General features: G+C 39.4%; 1 protein-coding gene and 1 pseudogene across 3 annotated transcripts in view; both read left to right on the top strand.

Moving 5' to 3' along the window:
* LOC119519835 (lysosome-associated membrane glycoprotein 1-like) overlaps positions 1–26,752 on the top strand; it is a 171,655-nt gene that overhangs the window by 113,774 nt on the left and 31,129 nt on the right. The window lies entirely within an intron of this gene.
* On the top strand, positions 9,084–14,281 carry LOC119519703 (annotated as a pseudogene).

The following is a 26,752-nucleotide window of genomic DNA, read 5'->3' on the forward strand; positions in this document are numbered from 1 at the left end:
GGGTCCTCTTTCATTCTTTTGGATATGGATATCCAACTCTCCCAGCCCCATTTGTTGAAAAGACCATTATGGCTCAGTTCGGTGACTTTGGGGGCCTTATCAAAGATCAGTCGGCCATAGATCTGAGGGTCTATCTCTGAATTCTCAATTCGATTCCATTGATCTATATGTCTATCTTTGTGCCAGTACCATGCTGTTTTGGCAACTGTGGCTTTATAATAGGCTTCAAAGTCAGGGAGTGTAAGTCCTCCCACTTCGTTTTTCTTTTTTAGAGTGTCTTTAGCAATTCGAGGCATCTTCCCTTTCCAAATAAATTTGATAACTAGCTTTTCCAAGTCTGCAAAGTAGGTTGTTGGAATTTTGATTGGGATTGCATTGAATCTGTAGATGAGTTTGGGTAGAATTGACATCTTAATGACATTTAGCCTTCCTATCCATGAGCATGGAATATTTTTCCATCTTTTAAGGTCCCCTTCTATTTCTTTTAGTAGAGTTATGTAGTTTTCTTTGTATAGGTCTTTTACATCTTTGGTTAAGTTGATTCCTAGGTACTTGATTTTTTTAGTTGCTATTGAAAATGGTATCTTTTTCTTGAGTGTCTCTTCAGTTTGTTCATTTCTAGCATATAGAAACATTACTGACTTATGTGCATTAATCTTGTATCCCGCTACTTTGCTAAATTTGTTTATTAGCTCTAGTAGGTGTATCGTCGATTTCTCAGGGTTTTCTAGATATAAGATCATATCATCTGCAAACAATGACAGTTTTACTTCTTCTTTTCCAATTTGGATGCCTTTTATTTCTTTGTCTTGCCGGATTGCCCTGGCTAGCACTTCCAGCACAATGTTGAATAACAGTGGTGACAGCGGGCATCCTTGTCTTGTTCCTGATCTTAGAGGGAAGGCTTTCAGTCTCTCACCATTGAGTACTATGCTGGCTGTGGGTTTTTCATATATGCTCTTTATCATGTTGAGGAAGTTTCCTTCAATTCCTACCTTTTGAAGTGTTTTTATCAAAAACGGATGTTGGATTTTGTCAAATGCTTTTTCAGCATCTATTGAGATGATCAATTGATTTTTCCCTTTCGAGTTTTTAATGTGTTGTAATACATTGATTGTTTTTCTTATGTTGAACCATCCTTGCATGCCTGGAATGAACCCCACTTGGTCATGGTGTATGATTTTTTTAATGTGTCTTTGGATTCGATTTGCAAGTATTTTGTTGAGGATTTTTGCATCTATATTCATTAGGGAGATTGGCCGGTAGTTTTCCTTTTTTGTAGCATCTTTGCCTGGTTTTGGTATTAGATTGATGTTAGCTTCATAAAATGAGTTAGGTAGTGTTCCATTTTTTTCAATGTTTAGAAAGAGTTTGAGTAAGATTGGTGTCAGTTCTTTCTGGAAAGTTTGGTAGAATTCCCCTGTGAAGCCATCTGGCCCTGGGCATTTATTTGTGGGAAGATTTTTGATGACTGATTGGATCTCTTTGCTTGTGATGGGTTGGTTGAGGTCTTCTATTTCTTCTCTGGTCAGTCTAGGTTGTTCATATGTTTCCAGGAAATTGTCCATTTCTCCTACATTATCCAGTTTGTTGCCATACAGTTGTTCATAATATCCTCTTATAATTTTTTTAATTTCTTCAGGATCTGCAGTTATGTCACCTTTTTCATTCATTATTTTGTTTATATGGGTCTTCTCTCTTTTTGATTTTGTCAGTCTAGCTAGGGGCTTGTCAATCTTGTTGATCTTCTCAAAGAACCAACTTTTGGTGATATTTATCCTTTCTATTGTTTTTTTGTTCTCTATGTCATTTATTTCTGCTTTAATCCTTGTTATTTCTTTTCTTGTACTTGGTTTAGGATTGGTTTGCTGTTCATTTTCTAGCTTCTTCAGTTGATCCATTAGTTCTTTGATTTTGGCTCTTTCTTCCTTTTTAATATATGCGTTTAGTGCTATAAATTTCCCCCTTAGCACTGCTTTTGCTGCATCCCATAGGTTTTGGTATGTTGTGTTCTCATTTTCATTCGTCTCTATATATTTAGCAATTTCTCTTGCTATTTCTTCTTTAACCCACTGATTGTTTAGGAGTGTGTTGTTTAACCTCCAGGTATTTGTGAATTTTCTAAGTCTCTGATGGTTATTGACTTCTAATTGTATTCCATTGTGGTCAGAGAATGTGCTTTGAATAATTTCAATCTTTTTAAATTTATTGAGGCTTGTTTTATGTCCCAGCATATGATCTATTCTGGAGAAAGTTCCGTGAGCACTAGAAAAGTATGTGTATCCTGGTGATTTGGGATGTAATGTCCTGTAGATGTCTGTTAAATCTAATTCATTTATCAGATTGTTTAGGTTTTCAATTTCCTTATTGGTCTTCTGTCTGGTTGATCTATCTATAGGAGAGAGTGATGTGTTGAAGTCTCCCACAATTATTGTGGAAACATCAATTGCTTCCTTTAGTTTTGTCAATGTTTCTCTCATGTATTTTGTGGCACCTTGATTGGGTGCATAGACATTTACGATTGTTATTTCTTCTTGCTGAATTGCCCCTTTTATTAGTATGTAGTGGCCTTCTTTGTCTCTCAAAACATCCCTGCATTTGAAGTCTATTTTATCTGAGATTAATATTGCTACACCTGCTTTCTTTTGGCTGTAGCTTGCATGAAATATTTTTTTCCATCCTTTCACTTTCAGTTTCTTTGTGTCCCTGTGTCTAAGATGAGTCTCTTGTATGCAACATATTGATGGTTCATTTTTTTTGATCCATTCTGCGAATCTATATCTTTTAATTGGGGAGTTTAATCCATTTACATTCAACGTTAAAACCGTGAAGGCATTTCTTGAATCGGCCATCTTATCCTTTGGATTATGTTTGCCATATTTTTCCCTCTCTCTATTAATATCCTTTATTGTACCCATACCGAATCTCTTTAGTACTGAACCTTTCTCCAAGTCTCTCTGTCCTGTCTTTGTTTCTCTGTCTGTAGGGCTCCCTTTAGTATCTCCAGTAGGGCAGGTCTCTTGTTAGCAAATTCTCTCAGCATTTCTTTGTCTGTGAAAAATTTAAGCTCTCCCTCAAATTTGAAGGAGAGCTTTGCTGGATAAAGTATTCTTGGCTGGAAATTCCTCTCACTCAGAATTTTAAATATATCGTGCCACTGCCTTCTCGCCTCCATGGTGGCTGCTGAGTAGTCACTACTTAGTCTTATGCTGTTTCCTTTGTATGTGGTGAATTGCTTTTCTCTTGCTGCTTTCAGAACTTGCTCCTTCTCTTCTATGTTTGACAGTGTGATCAGTATATGTCTCAGAGTGGGTTTTTTTGGATTTATTCTATTGGAGTTCGCTGAGCATTTATGATTTGTGTATTTATGTTGTTTAGAAGATTTGGGAAGTTTTCCCCAACAATTTCTTTGAATACTCTTCCTAGACCTTTACCCTTTTCTTCCCCTTCTGGGACACCAATGAGTCTTATATTCGGACGTTTCATATTATCTATCATGTCCCTGAGGTCCATTTCGAGTTTTTTCAATTTTTTTCCCCATTCTTTCTTTTATGCTTTCATTTTCCATTCTGTCATCTTCCAGGTCACTGATTCGTTGTTCAACTTCCTCTAGTCTTGTACTATGAGTGTCCAGAATCTTTTTAATTTGGTCAACAGTTTCTTTAATTTCCATAAGATCATCCATTTTTTTATTTAGTCTTGCAATGTCTTCTTTATGCTCTTCTAGGGTCTTCTTGATTTCCTTCATATCCCGTACTAGGGCCTCATTGTTCATCTTTAGTTCTTTGAGTAGCTGCTCTAGGTGTGTCTCTTCTGGTCTTTTGATTTGGGTGCTTGGGCTTGGGTTATCCATATCGTCTGTTTTTTTCATATGCTTTATAATTTTCTGTTGTTTTTGGCCTCGTGGCATTTGCTGACCTTGATAGGGTTCTTTTAGGGTTTGTAGACCAGTTGAAGTCCTTATCTCTAATTTATCAGATCTACAGCTTCGTGGAGTACACTTTCTCTAACTAACCAGCAGGTGGCGTCCACGAGCCACCTGTTCTCCACAAGCCAGATCTCCCCTGCTTAGCCTTTTTGGTGAGTGGGGGAGTGAGTCTTGTGGGGCCCAATTGGTGTCCCAAGCTTGCGTGTGTAGTTGGTGTTGCCTGCCCTGTATGTGGGGCGTGTTTCTGGGCAGTCGGGGAGGGGGGTGGCCCTAACAATCAAATCTCCCTGATGATCCTAGAGTTTTAAAGCTACTGCAATAGTCTAGTCCTTCAGTTCAGTCCTGCCACAGTTTGTCTCTGCCACTGACCCACAAGTCTTTGGTATTGGCGTATGGCTCCTGAGACTTGCAAGTGGGCCCCTCTTCCAGGCTGTGCACCCCGGGTCCTCTGTTGAGGGATGACTGTGCTATGTCACAGGTGAGTGCCGTCCCCCCAGGGCAGTTCTGGGCTGCTGGGCTGTGTTGGGAGGCTCCCAGTCTGCTCAAATGATGGCTGAATGGGGCTCTGTTAATTCACACTGCTCCCCCTTCCCAGCTCTGGGACATTCAGCTGAGGTTGCAGGGAAGGCTAATGTCCACGCCCAGTTTTGTGGTGTGTGCCTGTTATTTGAAGCACTTCCGTCACACTGGGTTGTCTGGGGCAGCTCTGGGCTATGGGGCTGGCGATGGGCAGGAGTGTTTCCTGTCCACCAGGATGGTGGCTGTGAGCGGACACCCCCCTTTTCTTGGGAAGTTGTGGTGTTTAGTGAATTTTCTCAGCCACTGGATTATTGCCTTTTGTCTCAGAGCTCTCTTAGTTCTGCTCTTGACTTGACGTGCCCAAATTTCAATTCTTTGAAGCTTTCTGTATTGAGCTTCTTAGAGTAATTGTTTTAGAAAAAGCAAAAAGGATTTAAAAAAAAAAACAAAAAAAAAACGGCCCTCCTCAGAGATCTAATGGGTTATTGAAATGCTAATAGACAAAGCAACCAGGGCCATTAAGGAAAGGTGCCCAAGGCAGAGAGATCAGCCTTGCTTCGGGATTTGCATATGCGCCTCAAGGCCTGATCTCCGCCCTTCCCCTTTCTGTGTTCACCAGAACTCCAAAAATCCTCTGCTTTTATTTTGGAGTTTTTCGTGTTGATTTTTTTCTATGCCTGTCTCCTCTCTGCTGGGCTGGCTGCTCTCAGAGTCTCTGGTGTCTGGCCTCAGTCTATCTATGGTTGGAGTTTGAATCAGTAGAATGAGTTTCCGGTAAGAGCAGCCACTGCAATTCTCCCTTCTCCTTCCTGGAGCTGACAGCCCCTCCTCCCCCGGGACTGAGCCTGGCAGGGAGGGGCGCGGGTCCCCTGGCCGCAAAAACTTACAGATTTCGCTGATCTCAGCAGTTCCACGTTTTCATGAGTGTTGTATGAAGTATGCCCAAAGACAGATTGCTCTGTGGTGTCCAGTCCACGCAGTTCCTGGCTTTTTACCTACTTTCCTGGAGGAGTAACTAAAACATACAGCTCACCAGTCTGCCATCTTGCCCCGCCTCCCCGACCAAACATCCGTTTTTGATAAAAACAGTTCAAAAGGTAGGAATTGAAGGAAACTTCCTCAATAAGATGAAGAGCATATATGAAAAACCCACAGCCAGCATAGTACTCAATGCTGAGAGACTGAACGCCTTTCCCCTAAGATCAGGAACAAGACAAGGATGACCACTGTCACCACTGTTATTCAACATTGTGCTGGAAGTGCTAGCCAGGGCAATCCAACAAGACAAAGAAATGGAAGGCATCCAAATTAGAAAAGAAGAAGTAAAACTGTCATTGTTTGCAGATGATATGATCTTATATCGGGAAAACCCCAAGAATTCAACGATACAGCTACTAGAGCTAATAAACAAATTTAGCAAAGTAGCGGGATACAAGGTTAATGCACATAAGTCAGTAATGTTTCTATATGCTAGAAATGAACAAACTGAAGAGACACTCAAGAAAAACATACCATTTTCAATAGCAACTAAAAAAAAATGAAGTACCTAGGAATCAACTTAACCAAAGATGTAAAAGACCTATACAAAGAAAACTACATAACTCTACTAAAAGAAATAGAAGGGGACCTTAAAAGATGGAAAAATATTCCATGTTCATGGATAGGAAGGCTAAATGTCATTAAGATGTCAATTCTACCCAAACTCATCTACAGATTCAATGCAATCCCAATCAAAATTCCAACAACCTACTTTGCAGACTTGGAAAAGCTAGTTATCAAATTTATTTGGAAAGGGAAGATGCCTCAAATTGCTAAAGACACTCTAATAAAGAAAAACGAAGTGGGAGGACTTACCCTTCCTGACTTTAAAGCTTATTATAAAGCCACAGTAGTCAAAACAGCATGGTACTGACACAAAGATAGACATATAGATCAATGGAATGGAATTGAGAATTCGGAGATAGACCCTCAGATCTATGGCTGACTGATTTTTGATAAGGCCCCTAAAGTCACTGAACTGAGTCATAATGGTCTTTTCAACAAATGGGAATGGGAGAGTTGGATATCCATACCCAAAAGAATGAAAGGGGACCCCTACCTCACACCGTACACAAAAATTAACTCAAAATGGATGAAAGATCTCCATATAAAAGAAAGTACAATAAAACTCCTAGAAAATAATGTAGGAAAATGTCTTCAAGACCTTGTATTAGGCGGACACTTCCTAGACTTTACACCCAAAGCACAAGCAACAAAAGAAATAATTGATAAATGGGAACTCCTCAAGCTTAGAAGTTTCTGCACCTCAAAGGAATTTCTCAGAAAGGTGAAGAGACAGCCAACTCAATGGGAAAAAATTTTGGAAACCATGTATCTGAGAAAAGACTGATATCTTGCATATATAAAGAAATCCTACAACTCAATGACAATAGTATAGACAGCCCAATTATAAAATGGGCAAAAGATATGAAAAGACAGTTCTCTGAAGAGGAAATACAAATGGCCAAGAAACACATGAAAAATGTTCAGCTTCACTAGCTATTAGAGAGATGCAAATTAAGACCACAATGAGATACCATCTCACACCAATTAGAATGGCTGCCATTAAACAAACAGGAAACTAGAAATGCTGGAGGGGATGTGGAGGAATTGGAAATCTTATTCAATGTTGGTGGGACTGTATAATGGTTCAGCCACTCTGGAAGTCAGTCTGGCAGTTCCTTAGAAAACTAGATATAGATTTACCATTCTATCCAGTGATTGCACTTCTCGGTATATACCCGGAAGATCGGAAAGCTGTGACATGAACAGATATCTGCACGCCAATGTTCATAGCAGCATTATTCACAATTGCCAAGAGATGGAAACAACCCAAATGTCCTTCAACAGATGAGTGGATAAATAAAATGTGGTACATACACACGATGGAATACTACATGACAGTAAGAAGGAACGATCTCGTGAAACATATGACAACATGGATGAACCTTGAAGACATAATGCTGAGTGAAATAAGCCATGCACAAAAAGAGAAATATTATATCCTACCACTAATGTGAACTTTGAAAAATGTAAAACAAATGGTTTATAATGTAGAATGTAGGGGAACTAGCAATAGAGAGCAATTAAGGAAGGGGGAACAATAATCCAAGAAGAACAGATAAGCTATTTAACATTCTGAGGATGCCAAGGAAGGACTATGGTCTGTTAATTTCTGATGGATATAGTAGGAACAAGTTCACAGAAATGTTGCTATATTAGGTAACTTTCTTGGGGTAAAGTAGGAACATGTTGGAAGTAAAGCAGTTATCTTTGGTTAGTTATCTTTTCCTTACTCCCTTGTTATGGTCTCTTTGAAATGTTCTTTTATTGTATGTTTTCTTTTTTTAATTTTTTTTCATACAGTTGATTTAAAAAGAAAAAAAATTAAAAAAAAAAAAAAACAAGGAAAAAGTATGTAGTGCCCCCTTGAGGAACCTCTGGAGAATGCAGGGGTATTGGCCTACCCCACCTCGATGGTTGCTAACATGACCACAGACATAGGGGACTGGTGGTTTGATGGGTTGAGCCCTGTACCATAGGATTTACCCTTGGGAAGACGGTTGCTGCAAAGGAGAGGCTAGGCCTCCGTATAATTATGCGTAACAGCCTCCTCCCGAATGCCTCTTTGTTGCTCAGATGTGGCCCTCTCTCTCTGGCTAAGCCAACTTGAAAGGCGAAATCACTGCCCTCCCCCCTACGTGGGATCAGACACCCTGGGGAGTGAATCTCCCTGGCAACGTGGAATATGACTCCCGGGGAGGAATGTATACCTGGCATCGTGGGATGGAGAAAATCTTCTTGACCAAAAAGGGGATGTGAAAGGAAATGAAATAAGCTTCAGTGGCAGAGAGATTCCAAAAGGAGCTGAGAGGTCACTCTGGTGGGTACTCTTATGTACAATTTAGACAACCCTTTTTAGGTTCTAAAGAATTGGGGTAGCTGGTGGTGGATACCTGAAACTATCAATCTACAACCCAGAACCCATGAATCTCGAAGACAATTGTATAAAAATGTAGCTTATGAGGGATGACAATGGGATTGGGAAAGCCATAAGGACCACACTCCACTTTGTCTAGTTCATGGATGGATGAGTAGAAAAATGGGGGAAGGAAACAAACAAATAGAGAATGGCACCCAGTGTTCTTTTTTACTTCAATTGCTCTTTTTCACTTTAATTATTTTTCTTGTTATTTTTGAGTGTGTGCTAATGAAGGTGTCAGGGATTGATTTAGGTGATGAGTGTACAAGTATGTAATGGTACTGTGAACAATGGAATGTACGATTTGTTTTGTAGGACTGCGTGGTATGTGAATATATCTCAATAAAATGAAGATTAAAAAAATGTACATTGAAAGTGAAGGAATAAAAAAGTATCACATGCAAGTATTTGCTAAAAGTGGTCCTGGGTAGTTATAATCCCATAAAAATTAGACATTAGGGTCTTTTCCTGGGTAGTGCCATAAAGGTGTGTCACTGGGAGCTCCAGGATCACCATGGATGTGGACCAGATGTGACATTCTGCCTGAAATATCTCAATTTATTTAGAAGTATCAGTGCAGCTTGAGGTTGCATTTTATGTAAAGGAAGCACTGGTATGTGTGTAAAAGAGCCAGAACCACAGAAAAGTGTGAAAGAAACCAAACAATTGCATGGTGAAGACCCTGAGATGATCTTTGTTGGGGTGAAACATGTAAATGAAGATGCTGAGCTGATATTTTTGGACTGACTTCAAATTCAAAACCAGTTGTTTCAAACATTTTTAATAGAGTCACCCCAGGTCTAATTCAAGGAGAAAATAGTATAATCACTTCTGACAAGGTACTTGTCATGCATTGCAGGCTATAAGTCCTGTGACCCTTACATCAAGAGTGGCCATCTTGTTGAAGTTGTCACAAACATTGGGACTGGCTGTTTGATGTGCTGAGCCCTCGAGCAAGGGACTTGCCCTTATGAAGCTGATTACCACAAAGGAGAGTCTAAACTTGTATGTAATGGTACCTAAGAGTCTCCCCTTTAGTACCTCTTTGTTGCTCAGATGTGGCCCTCTCTCCCTCTAACTGAGCTATCTCGACAGGTGAACTCGCTGCCCTCCCCCTTACATGGGACCCGACTCCCAGGGGTGTAAATCTCCCTGGCAACGCAGATTATGACTCCCGGGGATGAATGTGGACCCGGCATCGTGGGACTGAGAGTATCTTCTTGACCAAAAGAGGGATGCAAAATGAGACGAAATAGTTTCAGTGGCTGAGAGATTCCAAATGGAGTCGAGAGGTCACTCTGGTGGACATTCTTATGCACTATATAGATAACACCTCTTAGGCTTTAATGTATTGGAATAGCTAGAAGTAAATACCTGAAACTACCAAACTCCAACCCAGCAGTCTGGACTCCTGAAGACAATTATATATAATGTAGATTACAAGGGGTGACAGTGTGATTGTGAAGACGTTGTGGATCACACCCCCTTTTTCTAGTGTATGGATGAGTGGAGGAATGGGGATAAAAACTAGAGGACAAATGGGGTGGGATGGGGGATGATCTGGGTGTTCTTTTTTCACTTTTATTTTTTATTCCTGTTCTGGTTCTTTCTGATATAAGGAAAATGTTCAGAGATAGATTGTGGTGATGAATGCATAACTATGTTATTACACTGTGGACAGTGGATTGTATATCATGGATGATTGCATGGTGTGTGAATGTATTTCAATAAAACTGAATTTAATAAAAAAAAGAGTGGCCATCTTGCTAGTTTCTCAGTCTGAATCAAGAGCAACAAGTAGTCCCATTATTATTGAGACTTTGTCTGAACCTGATTATAAAATTAATTCACCACAATAACTTCAGAGCTATTTTCTCCTGAGTTCAGTGCAGCATCCAGGAAGAGCAGCACTTTCTGTAGGATGTATAGATGAAAATCCTTGTATATCAAAGTTACTTTCCAATTCTGAAGTAAATATCATCAATCCCAAAAGGACTAAACTCAGTGATGGACATTCTTTAGCTTTGTCCTCCTTGGGTATATCTCATACAAAAAACAATCGGCAAAATGTACCCTCCAAAGATTGTCATACCTTGTTAAACCATGTTCAGAATGGAGCACTTTTTACAATGTCTTGCAAAGGACAATTTTAAAACTGTAAATCCAGTCAGGGAAAATGGAGGACTGGAAAAATAGATTTTTCAAATATAGCAGGTCAAGAAACTGCTGGTTCCAAGAAAGGAAGCATGATTGTGTTACTTCATGACTTTTGCTATGAACAACATAAAGAAAATGGGCAGCCAGAACAGAAGACTGACACAAGCCTTAAATGCCTCAACTGCTTTAAAGTTCTAAAAATATTAATTTTATGAACCACATGAAGGAAAGTAGTGACAGCTGGAAAAGGCACAGCACCTGCCAACATGGCCACTGGCAATTCCCCTCTCCTTTCCAGCTACAGTGCCATATTGAAAGTGTGCACACCCTCAGGAACCCTCCACTCTGTAAAATCTGTAAATTGTCATTTGAAACAGAACAGGTTCTCTTACAACACATGAAGGACAGTCACAAACTTGGTGAAAAACCTTACATTTGACAGGCTTGCAGTTACAGATCATCAGCCTTTGCTGATGTAGAAGTACATTTTAGAATATCCCATGAAATTCTAAAAATTTGCTTTGTCCTTTTTTTCTAAAACCTTTAAAAATGACCTCACCATACATTTGTCATTGTAGAGGGCACTGAGAACAGAATCTTCACCAGTGTTCCAAATGCTGTCTACAGTTTTTAACTTTCAAGGAGAAACTGTAGCACACAATCTAGTATCATCAAATGTTTAAGAATCCTAAGCAACTGGAAGCATTGTCTTCTGAAATGAAAGTTGATATCCAAGTGTCCCTGGGACCTCTTCAACCAGGATCAGTGGAAGTAGCATCCATTACTGTAAGCATGTGTGACTTGGAACCATCACCCCTCTAAAAATAGAATTCAAATACCCCTCATTAATTCTAGTTTTGATAAATTCTCTAAAGCAGATATATTAATCCAAATCAAAAACACCCACAGAAATAAAATGTTCAAACCATGTATTTGTCAATAGCACCAAAAAAGTGGCACAGATGGATCATTCATGAATTTGTTTTAATTCATGATGTACAATATGGTTTGCTTTGAAACATGAGGTGTTACTTTAAAATATATTCATTAGCTTTCATGTAACCATCTAGTTTAACTTATAAAAGGTGTGTGTGTGCAAGAGAGAAAGCAGGAGACAAAAAAAGGAATACATTTTTAATATTTTGTTATTTATTCTAAGTTTGGAAGTTTATCCATCTGTATATAGAATGTCTAAGATTTTTGAAGTGCTTAATTTTATTTTCATCTTTTCCCATGCATTGAAGATTTCAATGTTAACTCTTTTCCAACTGAAATGGCTTTGTTATGGGATGAGATCTGACCCTGTTCACTGCTGAACTCCCAATAACAGATGGAGAAATGTAAAATCCACAAATATGTGGAAATTAAAAAACATACTCTTAACTAGTGAGTTAAAGAGTGCATTAGCCAGCATTCTCTAGGGAAACAGAAACAATAGGAAGTATCTGCAAATATTAGGAGATTTTGTAAAAGTGTCTCACACAATTGTGGGGATGCTCATGTCCAAATTCCATAAGGCAGTCTGCAGGCTGACAACTACAATGACAGTTTTCATTGAATTCCCCAGGAGAAGTTGGCTGGCTGAAGTAGAGATGAAAATTCTCCCTTCTGACTACCAAAGACATCACTTCTCTTTTTAAAGCCTTCAAGTAATTGGATGAAAATATCTCTGTTTGCTGAAGAGACCCTCCTTGGCTTGTTGGAAATATAATCAATCTAAATGCAATCAACTTGATTTAAGTCCATGAAACGTCCTCACAGTAATAGGCTTGTGCTTGTTTGACCAGACCACTGGTGACCAATACCTGGCCAAGTTGACATAAGAAACCTAGTGATCAAAGTCCACCCCTTGTCAACTCTTTGTATCACCTTAAACCATACATGATCTCTAAATAAAAAACAACATATTTTTGCCTAACAATACTCAACTGTCCTGTGTACAACAGGGAATGCACTACATCTCTCCAGAGTAGGGTGCACATCCTTGGGTAATATACACTCTTAAACTTGATATCCTACAACTCAAACACTACAAAATGAACAGTACAACTTGTGCCAGATAAGGGGATAAGGTAGAGAAGAAAACAAAGATATTTGCTTTATATACATACACAAATATGACAAAACAAGGAAGAAATATTCATATCATTACAACTCACATTTCTGTAACTGGTCACATGGTTTTCATTCATATTTATCACTACCTTCTTCCACTACACATTCCATGTCCCTTTTGCCCTCAGCAAGCACCTCAATAGGCTGTTGTTCTATGCCTGGTAGGGTGAACCAAATCTTCATTCCTGAACTTTCTGGGCCAATGGTAGCCCTGCCTAGATTGGGTTGTTGCACCTTTACATTGATGTAATCACAGGGCATGGTGGTACTAAGAGATGCCCTAGGGGAACAACTGTATTTCAGGCAAATTCTTCTTTACCTCAATTGTGTAGTTGCAGTGCTATTTCTCCTTGAGAGTCAGGATCAATCACCCAATCCAGTACAGCAATCCCCTTATTTGCTTGCTGATTCAGAGGCATAAGAAACCCAAAGTGGTTATGTGGCCATCTTAACTGCCAGTTCAATGGAATCTTCGTTTCCTGGTGGAAGCCCTCCTCCTTTTGGAACTAAGATTTGTAGACCAGCAGCACAGAAAGTAAAAATTTTCTACTGGATCACCAGGGGTAATAATGAGTGATGCCACTCCCATTTTCTCTCCTTGATTTCTGGACCCATGAATCCCAGTGTGGGTGAGACAGCTCCTTATATTGGATGTTTATTTAGATCATGCACTAGCTTCCTGGAGATAATTGCCCCAGCCATGCAAGGTATTATCACCTAGTTTGTGTCATAATTGAAGCTTAATCATGATTATTAGGCTTAATTATTCTATCAATCCAGCTGCCTCAGGATGATGAGGAATGTTGTAGGACAAGAGAATTCCATGAGTGTATGCCCATTCCCACACTACATTTTCTATGAAGTGGGACCCTTGATCAGAAGCAATGTCATGTGGGATACCAAAGTGGTGGATAAGGCATTCTATAAGACTAAGGATGACAGTATTTTCAGAAGCATTGTGTGCAGGGAAGGCAAACCCACATCTGTAGTATGTGCCTATTCCAGTTAGATGTTGCTAAACCTTCCATGATGGAAGTGATGTAGTGTAATCAACCTGTCAACATGCAGCAGGCTGTTCACCTTGGGGAATGTTGACTTAGTGTGTCTCCCTGCTGGCAGATTGGGCACTCATCAATGGCTGTAGTCAAGTCAACCTTGGTGAGTGGAAATCCATGTTGCTAAGCCCATGCAGAACCTCCATCCTGACAACAATGATCATTTTTTTAATGAAACCATTGAGCTGTGGAAGGATGGGCTGGGGAAAGAGGCTGACTGGTATCCATAAAATGTGTCATCATATCCACTTGATTATTGAAATCTTCCTCTGCTGAAATCACCTTCTGATGAGCCTTCTCGTGAGACGCAAATATTTTCATGTTTTCTGCCCAATCATAAAGGTCTATCCACAGACGTCTTTGTCATCTATTGTCAATCATGTTCCTTCCAAGTTCCTGACTATCTAGCCAAACCATTAGCAATAGCCCTTCAATCAGTATGCAAATGAACCTCTGGTCAGTTCTCCTTCTAAGCAAAATGAACAACCAGGTGCATTGCTCAAAGTTCTGCCCACTGGGAGGATTGTCCTTCAGGGTCATCCCAGAAGGTGGTTGCAGTGCTGTAGCTGTCCACTGTCAGGTGATACCTACACATCATGCAGAACCATCTATAAATCAGGTGTAAGTTTTCTACTCTTCAGCAAACTGCTTGTAATGAACTCTACAAGAGGTCATAGTTTGGGGCTGGGAAAGGAAAGATAATGTGGCAGGAGTGGAGGCTATAGGCATATAGGTCATTTCTTCATTTAACTTGTGCCTTCAGGACCTGCTTGAGTCCTATCTTGAGTACTACTTCCATTTTATGGTGAAGCACTTCTGTGCCTGCCCAACCTTATAGCTTGGTTGTCAGACAACGCCCAGCTCATGATAGGCAAATCTGGTTTCCTGGTAACTTGGTGGCCCATGGTTAAGCATTCAGTCTCTATTAAGGCAAAGTAACAGGTCAAAAATTATCTGTAGAGGATAACAAAGCATTGCTCTAAAATCCTAAGGGTCTGCATTGTGATTATGCTATAGGGCCCTGCCAAAGTTTTCAGACAGTGTCTTCTTGCCACTGACACTTCCAACACCTTTGGATCTGCTGGATCACATGAGTGAAGTGGCAGAGCAGATTGAACAGCATGCTGGGCCAGTTGTAAATCCTCCTCTTGTTCCAGTTCCCACTCAAGGTAGAAACGTTTCTGGTCAATAAGTACATGGGTTAGAGTAGCACAACTAAATGAGGAATATGTTATCTCCTAATCCAAAGAGGCCAACTAGGCATTGTGCCTCCTTTTGGTAATAGGAGAGGACAGATGTTGCCACTTATCCTGCACACTGGCATGCCCACTACCAATGAATACCTAGAAATTTCACTGAGATCGAAGGCCCTTGTATTTTCTTGGATTTATCTCCCATCCTCTGACCCACAAATATCTTACAAATAAGAACTAGAGTAGTTGCTACTTCTTGCTCACTAGGTTAACTCAACCTGATATGAATATAATGGACCAGGGTTATGTCCTGTGGGAGGGGAGAATGATCAAATTTCCTGCAGATAAGATTATGACATAGGGTTGAAAAGTTGGTATATCCCTGAGGTAGTACAGTGAAGGTATACTGCTGGCTCTTCCAGGTAAAAGCAGTTTCTTCTGGCCCTTACTAACAGCAATTAAGTAAAAGCATTTACAAGACCAATAGCTGAATACCAGGTACCAGAAGCTGCAGTTGTAGTCACCACCTGGTTAAGTTTATTATAACCCACTGTTTTTCTCCAAGACCCATCTGTTTTCTGCACAGGCCAAATAGGAGAGGTGAAAGGGATGTGATGAGAATCAATAGCCCTGAATCCTTTAAGTCCTAAACAATTGCACTAATATATGAATTACCTCCAGGAATCTGTCATTGCTCCTGATTTAGTATTTTGTTTCACTTGGCCTTTCCTACAATAATATCTTTCACTCCATAAATCAGGGAACCAATGTGGAGATTCTGGCAGTGACTGAGTATATCTATCCAAAATATACGTTCTAGAACTGGGGAAATAACCACAGAATTGTCTGGAGACCCTCTGGACCCAATGTGAGATGGACCTGAGATGAAACTCCATGAGTCTCCAGACCTCTATAAGCCCCTGCTCTGACAGGTGGGTAACAGTCCCATTGTAACTGGGTCCTTCCCCAAGGAGACCCAGCTCTCCCCTCATTCAAGGGGCTATGAGTCTGAGAGTAAACTGTCTCAAGTCTGAGAACTGATTAAGGGGCCACAATTCTCTCATTTTGTAATTCAAATTAGACTTATTCACTTGACCTAGAAATCTTCTGCTAATGCAGATCAAGTAAGAATTTAGTAGACTATCCATCTATTTTCCTTCTAGGCAACCCATGATCTACTAGCTAACACCACATGTCTTTGCATGTCAGACTATCTGATTGCTGCTTTGAGACTTCTGTCCATTATGGTGGCCATGACCTCCTTGTCTTTGGAAATTAGGGGCTTCCATGTGGCTTCTGCCAACTTGGGATCTGATCATCCCCATTGTGTTTAGTGATTCTAGTTCAGTGACAGAATTTTCCACAGTAATATCTGCCCTTCAGAAAAAAGTGACTGCAGAGCTCTTCAGAGATGATGGAGGTAGTCTCACAACTCTGTTCCTCACAGTTCTGGTGAAAGGTGTGCCCTCTGCACATTCCTGGGGCAGGTGAGTAGGTCTTACATGATAAATCCATCCTAACATTCCAATCTCTGTAGGCTCTTGGATCCCCTTATCTAAAGTATACCATGGCACTTCTGGAATATTGACCTCATGTAATTTAAGCCATCTTTGGATCCATATTTCAGTCAACCATATAAAGCCCTTTATAACGCCTCAAGCTACAATATTGAATCCAGAATCTCTGTTTGGTGGGCCTGTATCTACAAATGTTCATTCCAGCATTATCCCACAATCTTAATATCCTTCCCACACATATTCCCCCAATTTCTGTCTATATAAACTGGAAAGCTCATCCAGTTCTTTCAGAATATAGTGTACTTCTTCATGGGTCACAATTTGTACCTCACCTTTGGGGCCTGTTGGGACTTGATCTAGTTATAGGTCTGGAAGAGGTGGTGATGGTTAGTTGCATGTGTCTACTTGGCTACATGGTGGCACCCAGTTGTCTGGTCAAGTATTCACTGGTCTGTTCCTGCAATGGCATTTCATGGCTGATTAATAAACAAGAAGTTTGGTTTATTAAATCATCAATTGATTGCATCTGTGTCTTATTAGAATGGTCAACTAAGGGAGCATCTCCTGCAATGAGAGAATCCAATCAGTTGGATTTAATCCAGTCAGTTGAATATTTTAAGGGAGAAGAAAGAACTTTCATTTTTCAGCCAGTCAACCTCTCATGCAGAGTTCATTAAGGATCTGCATCAGAGTAGTCAGCTTGCCACATGCCCTATGGAATTTAGACACATTTGAGACACTTTTATAGAACCACATAATTACAGCTATCCCCTGTTGGTTCTGTTTTCCTGGAGGACCCTGAATAATGCAGAGGGATAGTGTGAGTGGGTCAGGAAAAGAATTAGAAGTGTCTTTCCAGCCAATTAACTCAGGGCATTATGTTGAAGATTCAAATGCTGAAACAGGATTAATCTCTCCTTTTTCATCAGGGGAGGTGGTAACATGTATATCAAGCACTGCAGGGTTAACCTCTCCAATGGATGTTGGATGGGAGATTCCTCAAGGCAGACTGAAAGACCAGTTGCTGTCTCCTCAGGGCAGCCTGGAGGTCAGATAGTTATTTCCTCAGGGCAGATCATTACAGGTTTATTTTGTAAAGACTCAAAACTCAGCAGATTCTGGGGTTTCAATGTTCCCACTGCCATCATTATCACCCCATATATCCCCATTCCAATTTTCAGGATCCTATACCTTTCAAATTAATGCCCTCTATTTAATGACAGACAGCCTGCAAGGTTGAGATTTTGGTTTGCATATAGGTTGATTGTAAAGTTTCCAATAAGGATAGTGGTTATGGTCAAATATTATTGTGAGTGTAATTAACAATTCTCTAGTATGTATAGGAGTATGTTTGAAAGGGGATATGTTGGATCATGCATGTTGATAGAATGAAAGTCTGAAGATAAAAATAGGAGAGTATAACAAAGTGAATCCTTTTTTGGACAATGGGCTGGGGTTAATAATACAAGTATAAAAATATTCTTTCCTGAATTATAATGGATGTACTACATTAAAGAAGATGTTAAAATAGAAATGAAAATCATCCAACATGGGAATGACAAAGAAAGTTTCACTTTCAGCAGATGACATGATCCTAGATACAGGTAGTCCCCAAAAATATATTGCAAAACTCTGAGGGCTAATGAACAAATTCAGCAAAGTGGCAGGGCACAGAAAATGTACCCAAAGAATCTTTACTGTTTCTATACATCAGTAGAGAGTGCACAGAAGGGAATCACTAGGAAAAACTTCCATTTATAATGACAAATAGAAGAATCAAATTCAAATCAGCTGTGTGCCAAGAAAAGCCACACAGAGAATCTGGCACCAATTCTGGTTCTTGACTGGTAACTGGGGGGCTGGGGACTGGTCCTGAAAAAGGGATTACTTTATTTTTTCCTTTTTTTCTCTCATTTGAAGTACCTCATTAGAGGAAGCCTCAGGCATTTTCAATTGTCAGAGCTGACCTAGGCAAGGGTGGATTTAAGATACAGAGGAAAAGGAAGTCAAATTTTGGAGGTAAATTCCTAAAGTGATTATCTTCCCTAAGAAAAGGAGTAGGTGGGGCCCAGCTTAAGTGGTTGCCCTCCCTCAGAGAACTAGATCCTAGGTCCTAGGGAAGAAACAGAAACAGCTTATGCTTGGCTTCTGAAGTTGTCTGTCTCTGACAGGGAGAGGGTCTAATGAGAATTGACTGTAACACATTTCTTTATGCCAGTGGGGAGCTGAGATCTGACAAGAACTACATGCTGGGCAGTATATGAAAATCACAGTATCTAGAGTCCTCACAGGAAAGTCTAGAAACTTTCTGGGTCTCATCCTCAGGGAAACATAATACTGATTACACCAGCTGAAAATTGGGTCTGTCTGGTCTGGGAAAATCTAATTGGGGTAATCAAGGAACCCAGATGCTTAGACAACAAAAATTTATGACACACTAGCAAAAACGAAGACATGGCCCAGTCAAAGGAACAAACTTACACTTCAAATGAGATACAGGATTTGAAAAAACTAACTAAAGATCTTCAAATGAATATGCTAAACCAATTCAAAAATCAAATAAATTAGGAGAGGGAAGATATCACAAAAGAAATGAAGGACATAAAGAAAACACTGGGTGAACATAAGGAAGAACTTAGAAAGTTGGAAAAGAACAATAGGCAGAACTTAAGGGAATGAAATCTATGATATTGAAAAGACAGAAAACACAATGGAGACATACAACAGCAGATTTGAAAAGGCAGAAGAAAGGATTCAGGAACTAGAGACAGGATATATAAAATAATACACACAAAAAAATTATGGGGTATGAATGAAAAACTATGTGCAATGTCTCAGGGAATTGAATGACAATATGAAGGACATGAGTGTACATATCATGGGTGTCCCAGAAGGAGAAGAGAAGGGAAAAGAGACAGAAACAATAATGGAGGAAACAATCACTGAAAACTTCCAATTTATGATGAAATACATAAAATTGCAGACCCAAGAAACACAGCATACCCTAAACAGAACAGATCTGAATAGATCTACTCCAATCAGATTATCAAATGTCAAAAAGATGAAGACAGAATTCTGAAAGCAGCAAGAGAAATGTGCTCCATCACATACAAAGGAAGCTCTATAAGACTACCTTCAGATTTCTCAATAGAAGCCATGTAGGTAAGAAAGCAGTGGTAAGATATATTTAAGATACTGAAAGAGAAAATCTGCCCACCAAAAATTCTATATCTGGAGAAACTGTCCTTCAAAATGAGGGAGAGTTTAAAATATTTTCAGACAAACATCACTGAGAGAGTTTCTGAACAAGAAATAGTAAAGGGAATACAACAAGCAGATAGGAAAGGACAGAAGTGAGAGATTTGGAAAAGAGAATAGAAATGAAGACTATCAGTAGGGGTAAAAGTGAGAAAGGGAAAATAAAATAAAATAAGATATGACATATAAATTCCAAAAGTAAAAATGGTAGACAGTAGACATTACTTTGAGCGAAATTAGCCAGAAACAAAAGAAGTGTACTCTATGGACTCAGTAATATGAACTAATATGGATGAGAGAAATTTGAGAGTTAAAGTTGAGAACAGAGGCCATCATGAGTTAGAAAGAAGTTAGAGATTGTCCATTTAATGCTGAAGGAGTACATAATGGTAAGCAGGATTTGTTGTATAGATCCAGAAATGGATAGCATAATACTGTGTGAGGGTAGCATAATATTGTAAGTATTGTAAGTACTCTGAGCACAGATGAGTGTGAGTATGGTTGGATAGAGGAAATCTAGGGGCATATATGGCACCTGAAGGAAAGATAGAAGATAAAGACTGGGACTGTAAAACTTAATGAAATCTAGAGTGGTCAATGATAGTGTTTAAACATACAAATATAAGAAAGTTTTTAAAAGAGGGAGAACAAATGAATTGTCAAAATTGCAAGGTGTTGAAAATTGGATAATACAAGAGAAAAAGTACAATCAATGCAGACTAGAGTCTATAGTTAATGGTAACATTGTAAGATGCTTCCATTAATTGTAAAGAATGCAATATACCAAAGCTAAATGCTTAAGATAGGGAGTTATAAGGGAGTGATATGAAATACTTGGTGGTGGTTTTGTTGTTGGACCTTATTGTATTTTACTTTAGTTTTTTCATCTATTTTTTATGTTTTTATTCTATGTTTTTCTCCTTTTCCTCTTTCTTTGCAGAAGAAATGTACTCATATAAGTTGTGGAGGTGAATGCATAACTATGTGGCTATAGTAAGAATCATTGAATGTTTACTTAGAATGGATTGTTGATGTGTGAACAGAACCATTTAGAAATAAACAAAGGGATTCAAGTGCCAGAGAAAATTTGGAGCTAGAGATGTATGTATTCTCTGTTGGTAAGGAAGTAGAGTGGTGCAGCCTATCTGGAGAGCAGTGTGGTGCTTCCAGAGGATGCTAATTATGGGATGCTATATGGTCCTACAACCCTGTTATTGGGTTGTAAGATCTGAGAGCAGGGATATGAATGGGCATTGCACATTGGTGACTATAATGGCAGTATTCACAACATGCAAAGGATGGAAGTGACCTAAGGGTATAACAACTGACAAATTGAATGGTAAACTTGGTATATACATTCTACGGATTATTGAGTGGTGCCAAGAAGAAATGAAGTTGTGAGATATGCAAGAAGGTGAATGGACCTTGAGGACAGTGTGTTGAGTAAAATAAGCCAGAATCAAAAAGATAAACATTATAACACCCCACTAATATGGACTACACATAATGTGCAAACTCTGAGAACTCAATATGAGAGTGTAGATTACCAGGGACATCTTATGCTAAAAATTCCTCTATTGTAAGCTCTCACAGCAGCCACATGTCTTCATTAGTTCTAATGATTTTCTTTTTCTAAATTCTGAGATGAGGTCTTCCTGTATAACCTGGTTAGTCCCAGGAATTTCAGATATCTGTGTGACAGCTGAGACTCAGAGCCAGAGTTCAGCAGCTATGAATGGCAGCACTACTCCATACAGCAAAAATAAAAGAAGCTAAAAGGAGATCAGATTTTAGTTACAGATATGAAGAAAATGGACCTGGTTAGAACTAAAGGAAACCAGACAAAAGGGAAAAGAATGATATTGACTATATTCTGAAACTTCAACTTCCATGTGAGACCAAAAGAAGAGACTTTTATTTTGTGGAAAATCTATATTTTCTGTAGCAGGCTGTATAATTTAACCTGTATGGTCAGTTTATTCAAACATCATAATTACATAGAACCTTAAATAGGCAGTAAGAACTTGTTGGTTTGTACAGGTTAGTGTGATGTCTTGACCATCCTGATGTATTTGGGCAGAGAGTATAAAGCTATTTGCAAAGCCCCATTGAAGGACTTGGGAAATCCATGGAAATATTAAACTTACCCACCTGGGGAACTCCTGATATTCTTGCAAGCATTGGGCATTAGCAATTTAATATGTAAAGCCCATGATCTTGGTTGGTACTTGCCCTTATGAAGCTTGTACTGCAAAGGAGAGGCTGAGCCTACTTATAATTGTGCCTAAGAGACACCCCCAGAGAACCACATTTAATTGCTCAAATGTGGGCAGTCTTTCTAAGCCAACACTGCAGGTAAACTCACTGCCTTCCTCCCTATATGGGACATGACTTCCAGAGGTGTAAATCTCCCTGACAACATGAGACATGACTCCCAGGTATGAGCCTGAACCCAGCATCATGGGATTGAGAAAGCCATCTTGACACAAAGGGGGAAGAAAAATGAAGAAAAGTAAAGTTTCAGAGGATGAGTGATTGCAAACGGAGTTGAGGGGTCATTATGGGGGTTAATCTTATGCATTTTATAGATAATCCTTTTTAGTTTTTGGTGTATTTGAATAGCCAGAAGGAAATGCCTGAAACTGTTGAACTGCAATCCACTATCCTTGATTCATGAAGATGACTATATAACTATATAGCTTATATGGTGTGACTGTGTGATTGTGAATGCATTGTGTCTCACAATCCCTTTATCCAGTGTAAGGACAGATGAGTAGAAAAAAGGGGGACAAAAAGTAAACAAATAATGTGGGGAAGCAGTATGAGCTATTCTGAGTGAAATTTGGTACCTTTAATTTTAATTTTATTCTTATTTTCATCTTTATTTCTTGGATGAATGAAAATGTTCAAAAAATTGAATGTGGTGATGAATGCACAACTATATGATGATACTGTGAACAATTGATTCTATGCTTTGGATGATTGTATGTTATGTGAATATATCTCAAAAAAATTGCATTAAAAAAGGCCTAAGAGAGGTGGGGCAAGATGGTGGATTGGTGAGGTGTATGTTTTAGTTACTCATCCAGGGAAGTAGGTAGAAAGCCAGGAACTGCATGGACTAGACACTGCAGAGCAATCTGACTTTGGGCATACTTCATACAACACTCATGAAAATGTGGAACTGCTGAAATCAGCAAAATCTGCAAGATTTTGTGGCCAGGGGACACATGCCCCTCCCTGCCAGGCTCAGTCCCATGGGAGGAGGGGCTGTCAGTGCCGGGAAAGAGAAGGGAGAACTGCACTGGCAGCTCTTATCAGAAACTCATTCTACTGATCCAAACTCCAACCATAGATAGACTGAGACCAGACACCAGAGAATCTGAGAGCACCCAGCCCAGCAGAGAGGAGATAGGCATAGCAAAAAAACAGCAAGACAAACTCAAAAATTAAAGCAGTTGCTTTTTGGAGTTCTGGTGAACATAGAAAGGAGAAGGGCAGAGCTCACACCCAAAGGCTTATTTGCAAAACCTGAAGAAAAACTTATCTCTCTGCCCCCCTGGATCTTTCCTTAATAGCCCTAATTGTTTTGTCTCTTAGCATTTCAATAATGCATTAGATCTGCCAGGAGGGCCCTTTTTTTTCTTCTTTTTTTTTTTTTTTTTAATCTTTTTTTTTCATTTTGTAAAACAATTACTCTAAGAAGCCCAATACAGAAAGCCTCAAAGACTTGCAATTTGGGCAGGTCAAGGCAAAAGCAGAACTGAGAGCTCTGAGACAAAAGGCAATAATCCAGTGGCTGAGAAAATTCACTAAACACCACAACTTCTCAAGAAAAGGGGGGCATCCTCTCACAGCCATCATCCTGATGGACAGGAAACACTCCTGCCCATCACTGGCCCCATAGCCCAGAGCTGCCCCACACAATTGAATGTGATGGAAGTGCTTACAATAACATGCACACACCACAAAATTGGGCAAGGACATGAGCCCTCCCTGCACCCCCAGCTGGTTGTCCCAGACTTGGGAAGGTGGATCAGTGGGCATTAACAAGCCCCATTCAGACATCATTTCAGCAGACTGGGAGCCTCCCTACACAGACCGGCAGCTCAGAACCACCCTGGGTGTATGGCACTCACCTGTGACATAGCACAGTCATCCCTCAACAAAGGACCAGGGGGTGCAAGGCCTGGAAGAGAGACCCACTCACAAGTCTCAGGGGCCACACACCAACACCAAGGACTTGTGGGTCAGTGAAAGAGACAAACTGTGGCAGGAATGAACTGAAGGATCAGACTATTGCAGCAGCTTTAAATCTCCAGGAACACCAGGGAGATTTGGTTGTTAGAGCTGCCCCCCTCCCTGACCAATCAGACACATGCCCCTTATACAGGGTGGGCAACACCAACTATACACGCAAGCTTGGTACACCCACTGGACCCCACAAGACTTACTCCCCAACTCACCACAGAGGCAAAGAGGGGGAGAACTGGCTTGAGGGGAACAGGTGTCTCGCAGACATCACTTGCTGGTTAGTCACAGAAAGTGAACTCCACAAAGCTGTAGACCTGACAAATTAGAGATAAGGATTTCAATTTTTCTGCAAATCCTAAAAGAACCCTATTAAGTTAAGCAAATGCCAAGAGGCCAGAAACAACAGAAAATTTTAAAGCACATGAAAAAAACAGATGTTATGGATAACCCAAGCCCAAGCACCCAAATCAAAAGATCAGAAGAAGTACAGTACTTAGAGCAACTAACTAAAGAACTAAAGATGAATGATGAGACCATGGCATGGTATATAAGGGACATCAAGAAGAGTATGGAACAAGATATAAAGGACATCAAGAAGACCCTAGAAGAGCATAAAGAACACATTGCAAGACTAAATTAAAAAAATAGATGATCTTATGGAAATTAAAGAAACTATTGACCAAATTAAAAAGATTCTGGATACTCATAGTACAAGACTAGAGCAAGTTGAACAACAAATCAGTGACCTGGAAGATGACAGAATGGAAAATGACATCACAAAAGGAAGAATGGGGAAAAAAATCAAAAAAATCAACATGGACCTCAGGGATATGATAGATAATAGAAAACATCCAAATATAAGACTCATTGGTGTTCCAGAAGGAGAAGAAAAGGGTAAAAGTCTAGGAAGAGTATTCAAAGAAATTGTTGGGGAAAACTTTCCAAATCTTCTAAACAACATAAATACACAAATCATAAATGCCCAGTGAACTCCAAATAGAATAAATCCAAATAAACCCACTCTGAGACATATTCTGATCACACTGTCAAATATGGAAGAGAAGGAGCAAGTTCTGAAAGCAGCAAGGGAAAAGCAATTCACCACATACAAAGGAAATAGCATAAGACTAAGTAGTGACTACTCAGCAGCCACCATGGAGGCAAGAAGGCAGTGGCACGATATATTTAAAATTCTGAGTGAGAGGAATTTCCAGCCAAGAATACTTTATCCAGCAAAGCTCTCCTTCAAATTTGAGGGAGAGCTTAAATTTTTCACAAAGAAATGCTGAGAGAATTTGCTAACAAGAGACCTGCCCTACTGGAGATACTAAAGGGAGCCCTACAGACAGAGAAACAAAGACAGGACAGAGAGACTTGGAGAAAGGTTCAGTACTAAAGAGATTCGGTACGGGTACAATAAAGGATATTAATAGAGAGAGGGAAAAATATGGCAAACATAATCCAAAGGATAAGATGGCCGATTCAAGAAATGCCTTCACGGTTTTAACATTGAATGTAAATGGATTAAACTCCCCAATTAAAAGATATAGATTCACAGAATGGATCAAAAAAAATGAACCATCAATATGTTGCATACAAGAGACTCATCTTAGACACAGGGACACAAAGAAACTGTAAGTGAAAGGATGGAAAAAAATATTTCATGCAAGCTACAGCCAAAAGAAAGCAGGTGTAGCAATATTAATCTCAGATAAAATAGACTTCAAATGCAGGGATGTTTGAGAGACAAAGAAGGCCACTACATACTAATAAAAGGGGCAATTCAGCAAGAAGAAATAACAATCGTAAATGTCTATGCACCCAATCAAGGTGCCACAAAATACATGAGAGAAACACTGGCAAAACTAAAGGAAGCAATTGATGTTTCCACAATAATTGTGGGAGACTTCAACACATCACTCTCTCCTATAGATAGATCAACCAGACAGAAGACCAATAAGGAAATTGAAAACCTAAACAATCTGATAAATGAATTAGATTTAACAGACATCTACAGGACATTACATCCCAAATCACCAGGATACACATACTTTTCTAGTGCTCACGGAACTTTCTCCAGAATAGATCATATGCTGGGACATAAAACAAGCCTCAATAAATTTAAAAAGATTGAAATTATTCAAAGCACATTCTCTGACCACAATGGAATACAATTAGAAGTCAATAACCATCAGAGACTTAGAAAATTCACAAATACCTGGAGGTTAAACAACACACTCCTAAACAATCAGTGGGTTAAAGAAGAAATAGCAAGAGAAATTGCTAAATATATAGAGACGAATGAAAATGAGAACACAACATACCAAAACCTATGGGATGCAGCAAAAGCAGTGCTAAGGGGGAAATTTATAGCACTAAACGCATATATTATAAAGGAAGAAAGAGCCAAAATCAAAGAACTAATGGATCAACTGAAGAAGCTAGAAAATGAACAGCAAACCAATCCTAAACCAAGTAGAAGAAAAGAAATAACAAGGATTAAAGCAGAAATAAATGACATAGAGAACAAAAAAACAATAGAGAGGATAAATATCACCAAAAGTTGGTTCTTTGAGAAGATCAACAAGATTGACAAGCCCCTAGCTAGACTGACAAAATCAAAAAGAGAGAAGACCCATATAAACAAAATAATGAATGAAAAAGGTGACATAACTGCAGATCCTGAAGAAATTAAAAAAATTATAAGAGGATATTATGAACAACTGTATGGCAAC

This window comes from Choloepus didactylus, chromosome 24, assembly GCF_015220235.1.
Source record: "Choloepus didactylus isolate mChoDid1 chromosome 24, mChoDid1.pri, whole genome shotgun sequence".
NCBI lineage: Eukaryota > Metazoa > Chordata > Mammalia > Pilosa > Megalonychidae > Choloepus > Choloepus didactylus.